The 9,619-nt window shown below is 35.2% G+C and overlaps 1 long non-coding RNA gene across 1 annotated transcript; it reads left to right on the top strand.

Annotated features, from left to right (window-relative positions):
• LOC110272229 lies at window positions 529-8,737 on the top strand. Its single transcript, XR_002363279.1, has 3 exons — window positions 529-792; window positions 3,648-3,654; window positions 8,725-8,737. It is a non-coding gene; the product is annotated as an uncharacterized LOC110272229 (long non-coding RNA).

Below are 9,619 nucleotides of genomic sequence, written 5' to 3' on the forward strand. Positions count from 1 at the left end.
TCAATGTTAAAGAAGTAATACTAATGTGGATCTGTAACCTTATTTTACTTATAATTATCTAGACAGGTTCTGGCAAGGTCACCAAAGTTGCAAGGATGTTGGCAGCAAAGCCAACTGGAGTCGAGGGGGAGCAGAAGTCGTGTACCGTCATGGCTCTCTTGGATGGAGGAACATTGAGAAGACACAAGAGTTGGTTAAAGGTAAAACCCTTTCATCCTCTTTTACAGTAAATTCTGTTTAATTTCTTGTTTTCTACATTTTCGCTGCTATCGATACTAATGGTACACAGTAAAACTAATGCTTTAGCATGTTATATTTTGCAAAATACATTTACTAACTTATATAAGCTATTTCATTAGCATTCTCATATACAACCGCTTATAGTTCATTGATTTGCTTAGCAAATGTGTGTTTAGATAATAAATACTGCACAGTTGTTGTCTAACCTTGTAGAATTGGCCATTTTCTTTGATCAGTGGAAGCATTGAGTCTTATAGAGAAAACCATTTTAATGCTCATTTAGGACACTATGTTATATACATGGATATATAAACAAGATTACTGTTTGGTTGTTCTTAATTCTCATTTTTTGTTTAAATTTATTTTGTGCTCTCCAAGTTAATGGTTTATTTATTTATTCTTTTTTATTTTGTTTTCAAATTATATTTTTGTTGTAGGAATTGGATCAAGAGAGTGAGATTCCATCGTCAAAAGAGTTAGAAAGTAGATCTTTTGAAGCGAATAATAGAGCAGTGTGATTTTTTTTTATGATAGAGACTTGATGTATTAAGAGTTACATACTAAGACTTTCAATACTTTATTTGTATAGGAATTATTATTTTTTATTTCCAATACTAAAAAATTATATATTATGTTTAATATTTTATTTATGAGATGTAATATTTTGTTGATGAGTTATGATTTCTTGTTATTGTGAAATTTTAAACAAAAATTATTTGTTTAACACGGTAAAAATTATCCTTTTAAACGATAAAAAATGTCATTTTTATCCAGTAAAAAGGGCAGTTTGTAACTGTCATTTTAAACAACATGAAATGTCATTTTAACTAATAAAAATGGCACTGTCAGGGTAAAAACGGTATTTCAAAAATGCCATTTTAACTAACCAAAAGTCACTTTGTCAGGGTAAAAATGGCAGTTCAAAAACGCCGTTTTAACCAACCAAAATACTACTCTGTCAGGGTAATAATGGCGGTTTAAACTGCCGTTTTAACCTATTCAAAAACCGCCATTTTAACCAACCAAAATGCCACTCTGTCAGGGTAATAACGGCGGTTTAAACTGCCGTTTTAACCTATCCAAAAACTGCCATTTTAACTAACCAAAACGCCACTCTGTCAGGGTAATAATGGCGGTTCAAACTACCGTTTTAACCTATCCAAAAACCGCCATTTTAACCCAGAAAATAACGGCGGTTTTAACCGCCATTTTAACCTATTCAAAAACCGTTGTTTTATCCTAGGGAATTGTGGCGGTTTTCAGAAAACCGCCGTAATAACCAGAATGGCGCCCAGAATTACGTCGCTTTACAAAACCGCCATTCTTGGTAATAATGGCGGTTCAAACCGCCGTAATTACCAAAAAAAAAACCGCCATTTTTACCAGATTTTTTTGTAGTGTGTATAGCGGGATGACAACCTAGGAAGGAGTAGTCCAGTTAGTTGGGGTGGGGCATCTAGTTCGGAAACTCAGCAATATCCCCCATACTTTTTGACTTTAAATCTAGAGGCTATGGCATATCAGATGTAGAATCTATATTTGGGGGTAGATATGCACAGGATACAATAGCTTCAGCTGAGTTTCATGTTGGTCAATAATTTCAGAGTAAAGACAATGTCATCCTAAGTGTGAAGACTTATAGCATCCATTATGGGGTTGAGTATAGTGTGCTAGAGTCAGATTTATAGAAATTGAAAAGAGTCATACAGTGAGTTATCAAGATGGGCAATAGGTGCATTGACAACCATGCTAGGTAGTATTGCAGTACTGAAGACGAGTCATGTGCGGGTTGGAGGCTAGGTTGTCGAGTCATCAGCTTATTTTCAATGACTTTTTTAGACATTCCCACTAAGAATCCGAGGCCCTTAGGCATTGTAAGCCACTGGTCAGTATCAATAGGACCCAAAAAGACAAACAAGAAGATAAGAATTCAAACTGAATAAAAAAATACATTAAAATTGAAAAAGAAATAAAAAGGATAGATTGAAATTGAGTACAAAGAGAATCACTCTACTCTCTACCCATTTTCTTGAGGCAACAAGAAAAAAGACTCCTCAATCTAACTTGTCAACGCCATAGTTTGGGAATTGAATCGAAAGGACTCCTCAACCTTCTACTCAATTCTCCGATACAACAAGAGAGGGAGTCCTCAACCTCAATTGTCCACATCAAGGTTTCATCACGAAACCAAAAAAAGAGTTTTTAAACCTCTAAATCATTCTATACTACGACTATCCTAGTTTATGAGGTATTTATAACCTCTTATTAGGTTAAAATATAAAACACTCTAAGTCCATAAACATAAGGCCCAATCTAGTAATTAAATAAACAAAATAAAAATACATCAAATTAAATTAAAATATTATAAAAATGTAAACTAATATCTTCTAAATAATACTTGAACTCTTCATATCTCGAACATTTGAATCACGTATCATTCTCCTCCTCTTCAAAAAAGATTCGTCCTCGAATCTTGTAGGTAGAAAAATAGAATATGAAAAGCACAATAATTATAAGGAAGATAATTTTTTTCTTTTTTTATATATTTCTTTTTTTTTCTCCTTTTTTTCGCACTGTATGTTTTTTTTATATTTTTTAAATAGTAAAATCAATAATGATGACAAAACAATAATGAAACACAAACGGAAAATAAGAACACAAGAACTTAAAGAAAGACGCGACAGACACTGGACTCTTCTTTTATGATAAAAGAACAAATATAGATTAATAAGAATTAATCTAATACTTGAGCTCTAATACTAAATGATTAAGAAATAAAAGACAAACAAGAAGATAAGGATTCAAACTGAATTAAAAAATACATCAAAATTGAAATAGAAACAAAAAGGATAGATTGAAATTGATTACAAAGAGAATCACTCTACTCTCTACCCAATTTCTTGACGCAACAAGAAAAGGACTCCTCAACCTAACCTGTAAACACCATAGTTTGGGAATTGAATCGAAGGGACTCCTCAACCTTCTACTCAATTCCTTGATGCAACAAGAGAGGGACTCCTCAACCTCAATTTTCCACATCATGCTTTCATCACGAAACCAAAAAAAGAGTTTTTAAACTTCTAAATTATTCTATACTATGACTATCCTAGTTTATGAGGTATTTATAACTGGTGCACGAATTCCCAAACTCTGTACAACTGTACCAGCAAGTGCACTGGGTCGTCCAAGTAATACTTGAGCGAGTCAGGGTCGATCCCACAAGTATTGTGGTTTGAAGCAAGCTATGGTTATCTTGCAGGTCTTAGTCCGGCGAATCAGAAGGTTGTTAGATTGAGACAAGGGCAATCAGTAATAGGTATATGGTTAAGCATTGTAGTTGCTTTATCTTTCTAAATTAACTCTGGTAGTACTGTCTCTTTGCCTGTGAATGCCTTCTTCTATGGCAGGCTGTATGTGATCAACGCCATTGCCCGTGGTCATTAATCTCCTCTGCTTCAGATCAAATGCCATTGGTCGTGGTCATCCAATCTGACGGAGGGTGAAGATCTAGCAGTTCATTCTCTTGGCGATCCTACTCAAAATGCCACAGACAAGGTCAAATCTTCGGGATCAGAGAATGCTGCTTCTTTGGGTTCTAGCTTCTACCACAGAGACCCTAATCTCCCCAGAAATCGGTTAAACTAGTGTCTCGAGAAGTCCCCAATGAAGTCATGAATTAGTCGTCTAAGAGATGTATAATCAAGCTGGTGGTTCGCGCTTTCCAGTCACGTATTCACACGAACCCAAGTAGACACCTGTGGTTGTCAGGCGCGCGGTCCTAATATGATGAACAGAGCTGATTGTCATTGGTCATCCTATTCACCATGTTGAAGAACAAGTATACATCTTAGAATTAGATCAAATACGGATCGAAGAGAAATAGTAATACTTTTATTAATTCATAGGACTCCACAGGGCTCCTTCCCTCAACCTAGGAGGTTTAGAAACTCATAATGAAAGGAAATACAATGATAAACAAAAATAATGTGTGTCCTCCCTTTGGGAGAATGTAAAATAACTCTTAAATACTAAACAGATGACTAGTAAGGGTAAAACAGTATATTTAGTGCTAAAATCCACTTCTGGGGCCCACTTGGTAAGTGTTTGGGCTGAGTTTTGATGAGATCCACGTGCTAGGGGACCTCTAAGGCATTGAACGCTGGCTAGGGGGTCCTCTCTAGGCGTTTGGACGCTAGTCTCTGCCCTTTGGCCGCTGGACGCCTGGAAGGAGGCAGGAGGCTGGCGTTGGACGCCAGTTTTAGGCCTTTTAATCTATAGCAAAGTATGGACTATTATATATTTCTGGAAAGCTCTGGAAGTCAGCTTTCCATAGCCATTAAGAACGCTCCATTTGGATTTCTGTAACTCCAGAAAAAATCTTCCGAGGGCAAGGAGGTCAGATCCGAACAACATCTGCAGTGCTTTCTCTGTCTCTGAATAAGACTTTTACTCCAGCTCCTCAATTTCAGCCAGAATTTACCTGAAATTGCACAAAAATACACAAACTCAAAGTAGAGTCCAAAAATATAAATTTAACACTAAAACCTCTAAAAACTAAATAAAAACTAAACAAAACATACTAAAAACTATATGAAAATGATGCCAAAAAGCGTATAAAATATCCGCTCATCAATAACCTCTTATTAGGTTAAAATATAAAAAACTCTAAGCGCATAAACATAAGGCCCAATCTAGTAATTATATAAACAAAATCAAAATACATCAAATTAAATTAAAATATTATAAAAATATAAACTAATATCTTCTAAATAATACTTGAACTCTTCATATCTCAAACATTTGAAGCACGTATCATTCTCCTCCTCTTCAAAAAAGATTCGTCCTCGAATCTTGTAGGTGGAAAAATAGTATATGAAAAGCACAATAATTACAAGGAAGATAATTTCTTTTTTTTTTTGTATATATTTCTTTTTTTCCCTTTTTTTGCACTGTATGCTTTTTTTATTTTTTTAAATAATAAAATCAACAATGATGACAAAACAATAATAAAACACAAACAAAAAATAAGAACATAAGAACTTAAAAAAAGATGCGACATACATTGGACTCTTTTTTATGGTAAAAGAAGAACAAATATAGATTAATAAGAATTAATCTAATACCTGAGCTCTGATACCAAATGATAAAGAAATAAAAGATAAACAAGAAGATAAGGATTAAAACTGAATAAAAAAAATACATTAAAATTGAAATAGAAACAAAAAGGATATTTTGAAATTGAGTACAAAGAGAATCACTCTACTCTTTACCCAATTTCTTGACGCAACAAGAAAAGGACTCCTCAACCTAACTTGTCATTGCCATAGTTTGGGAATTGAATCGAAGGGACTCCTCAACCTTTTACTCAATTCCCTGATGCAACAAGAGAGGGACTCCTTAACCTCAATTGTCCACATTAGGGTTTCATCACGAAACCAAAAAAAAGAGTTTTTAAACCTCTAAATCATTTTATACTACGACTACCCTAGTTTATGAGTTATTTATAACCTCTTATTAGGTTAAAATATAAAAAATCTTAAGCCTATAAACATTAGACCCAATCTAGTAATTAAATAAACAAAATCAAAATACATCAAATTAAATTAAAATATTATAAAAATGTAAACTAATATCTTCTAAATAATACTTGAACTCTTCAGATCTTAAATATTTGAAGCACGTATTAGTAATTTTAATATCATTCCCATTGATTCCGTACTTGCAGAGGGTGAAATTATGACGTCATGGTCATTTTTCCTATGTCACCTTTGTCAGCATGTCACTACTCAGCCGGGTATCTAGTGATATCAGATAGCCATAACAAAATCAAGATTGCTTGGAGGCTTTTGATGGTGGATGGATTCCGCCTAGTGCTTATCGTGCATTTTGTGTCCGACACATTGCAGCAAATTTTGCTTTCTCAAGGGCAAGGATATAAGGAAGTTTCTAGTGAGTGCCGCTTATTGCAAGATTGAGGTTGAGTTTGACTACTAGGTTGACATTCTCTGAAGTGAAAACCTAACAATGTATAAATGGGCTAATAGGATAGAATATGAGAAGTGGACTCAGCATCGGGACCAGGGTCGTAGATTCCGTCAAATGACAACTAATATCTCCGAGTGTGTTAGCTCCGTACTAAAAAATATAAGAAATATTCCAATTTGTTCCTCAGTAAAGTCCATTTATGGGAGGTTGGTCAAACTCTTTGATCGCAAGGGAAGAGAGGCTGAGGAAGAGTTAGGGACAGGACAACAGTTTAGTCAGGCTATGATGAAGGCAATAGAGGCTAACATGAAGGTATCAAAGTGTTTGACGGTAACCTTGTATGATTGGGATAATTCTAACTTTAACATGGCAGAGACTGGTAATTTTTCACTTGGCTCTTATAGAGTGTCACTTAGGGATCAGACATGATTGCGGGTACTTCCAGCCACTTCATTATCCATGTCGTCATGCCATGGTTTGCTATGCACACTCTCGTCTGAGTTGGACAACCTATGTCCACGAGGTGTATTGCCTTACCATTATGTTCAATGTCTACAGGATGGAATTCAATCCTCCTATCCTAGAGGATTTTTGGGCCCTGGTGCACGAATCCCCACACTCCGTACAACTGTACCAGCAAGTGCACTGGGTCGTCCAAGTAATACTTGAGCGAGTCAGAGTCGATCCCACGAGAATTACGGCTTGAAGCAAGCTATGGTTATCTTGCAGGTCTTAGTCAGGCGAAATCAGAAGTTGTTGGATTGAGACAAGGGCAATCAGTAATGGGAATATGGTTAAGGATTGGAGTTGCTTTGTCTTTCTGAATTAAATCTGGCATTACTGTCTTCTTTGCTTGTGAGTGATTTCTTTTATGGCAGGCTGTATGTGATCAATGCCATTGGCCGTGGTCATCAATCTCCTTTGCCTTAGATCAAACGCCATTAGCCGTGGTCATCCAATCTGACGGAGGGTAAAGCTCTAGCAGTTCATTCTCTTGGCGATCCTACTCAAAACACCACAAACAAAGTCGAATCTTCTGGATCAGAGAATGCTGCTTCATTGGGTTCTAGTCTCTACCACAGAGACCCTAATATCTCCAAAAATTGGCTGAACTGGTGTCTTGAGAAGTCTCCATCGAAGTCGTGGATTAGCCGTCTGAGAGATGTATAATCAAGCTGGCAGTTTGCGCTTTTCAGTCACGTATTCACACGAACCCAAGTAGACACGGGTAGTTGTCAGGCATGCGGTCCTAGTATGATGAACAGAGCTGATTGTCACTGATCATCCTATTCACCATGTTGAAGAACGAGTATACATCTTATCAATCCGAACTCCGAGTGCCAAGTTATGACCCGTCAAAGTTGGCTAAAAATGTATTTTTACCAAATTTACATAATCCTTCAATTTTAACAATTCTCAATTCCATTCAATCCTAAACCATTCCTACACATTCCAAATACTCATTTATCAATCCTCAACCTTCCAAGCCTAAATTAACTCAATTCTAGCTTGTTTAATACATTAATCAACAACAACATACATTACTCATATATATCCAATTTTCCAATCAAAACTACAACATACATACTCAATCTTATACAACATTTCACACTACATACCTCAACTTACTACATAGGGGATTCTTCATTTATCCAATCACATTTTCATTCAAACTTAATTAAAATCATACTCATTTTGCAAATTCACACTTTATCTCATCAATACTCAATCATCGACTAACATATATCACAATTTTTACTGAACCACACAATCAACCACAACAATTCAACAATAATCCTATGTCCACTAGGCTAGGATTTTATGTCCCATTATATGGTATTTATCCAAAACTTAAACCCATACCTTAATGTCGCAAATTTCAAGTTTTTCCTTCTAACTTCCAAGCCTCAAAATTATTCACACCAATGTCCAAGCCCAAATTCCACAAATCCACCAAATCAAACTTCTAATTACTCAATCTAACACCATATCATACAAATTGGCACAATATCAAAACTAGAGTTCATATAAATTGATGAACCAAGAGGGAAAAATGGATCCTTACCTTTACCTACTGATTTAATGATAGAAACCACCAAGAACACAAGTTAGAGAACTCCTATAACATCAAAATCACAAAAAATCCTCAATACTGAAGCTCAAAACATGAATTCAGCTTTGAATAAGAAATTAGAGGTAGGATTTCGAGTTAATCATCAAACTAATTAGATAGAATTGAAGAGGAGGAGATAAGCTTCGTGTGGCCGCAAACGACTCGTCAATCGGAGCTCCAGAGAAAAAGTAATGGTGGATTGAAGTTGTATAGAGCTAGGGTCTTCTTCTTCTCTTTTCTCTCTTCTCCGTCAACATTGCTCTCTCACTTTCTAAGTGAAATATGCTGAAATTGGTAAGTGGGAGGGGTTTTATGAGTGTGGGCTTGGGCTTTGGGCTCAACATGGGCCCGTTTGGTGATTTTTGGCTCGTTCGGCTCAACCTTAGGTCAAAACCTTTAAAATAAGTGTCTAGTTTTCTATTCTAAATATTTTTCTCATCATTTCTTCACTTTCAATTTTTCTTACTCACAGTACCAGACAGATTAAAGCCGATAAAAAAAAAATTTAATGTTAGTACGCGTTTTTTCCAAAATAATTATATTTTGGCATTGAATTTAATTTTTTAATTTAATTTTTTTGGATTTTATATGTGCGCGCGTGCATTACAAAGGGAGATTCTAGTATAAAGATATTTTGGTGACTATAATGGTTATACAAAAATTGTCAAAATTAAACTTGTATCCATACGCTTCATATTTGCTTGGAGTTTGCTCCCAAAAATATAGTCTCCCCACATTATTTTAATATTTTGATAATAATTTTTCTTTTATTTTTTAAATTAAAAAATTAAAGTCATGAAATAATAAAAAAAGCATTACTATATCATTAAAAAAGAAATTGCAATTCCTAACATTTGAGCTTGGTCGAGTGGTCAACTCACTCGTCCGCTTAAGCAAGTGTCGGGGGTCTGAATCCTGCTTTGTGTATGCAGCAATCTATTGGCCAATAGCAAACTCTTAAATGGAGCTCAGATCTGCGACAGATTAGTCCTTAATCTATTGGATTGGGGGATACGATGGACAACTAAAAAAAACGAGGTGTCAAATAACGAGGTGTCAAATGGGCACGGGAGCAAGTTCTAACCGACTCATCATGAATGGCAAGTCAATACTAAAAAGATGAGTTGGTTTGTATTATTAACAAGTAAAGAAAATGCCAACCCAACTCAATTTTTCCAAGTTAACGAGTTACATGAGTGAACTCATTGGACTTGTTTTTTTTGTAAAGACATTTCCTTTATAATTTTAGCAATATTTTTCATTTGATATCTATATAAATAA

This window comes from Arachis ipaensis, chromosome B05 (assembly GCF_000816755.2).
Source record: "Arachis ipaensis cultivar K30076 chromosome B05, Araip1.1, whole genome shotgun sequence".
NCBI lineage: Eukaryota > Viridiplantae > Streptophyta > Magnoliopsida > Fabales > Fabaceae > Arachis > Arachis ipaensis.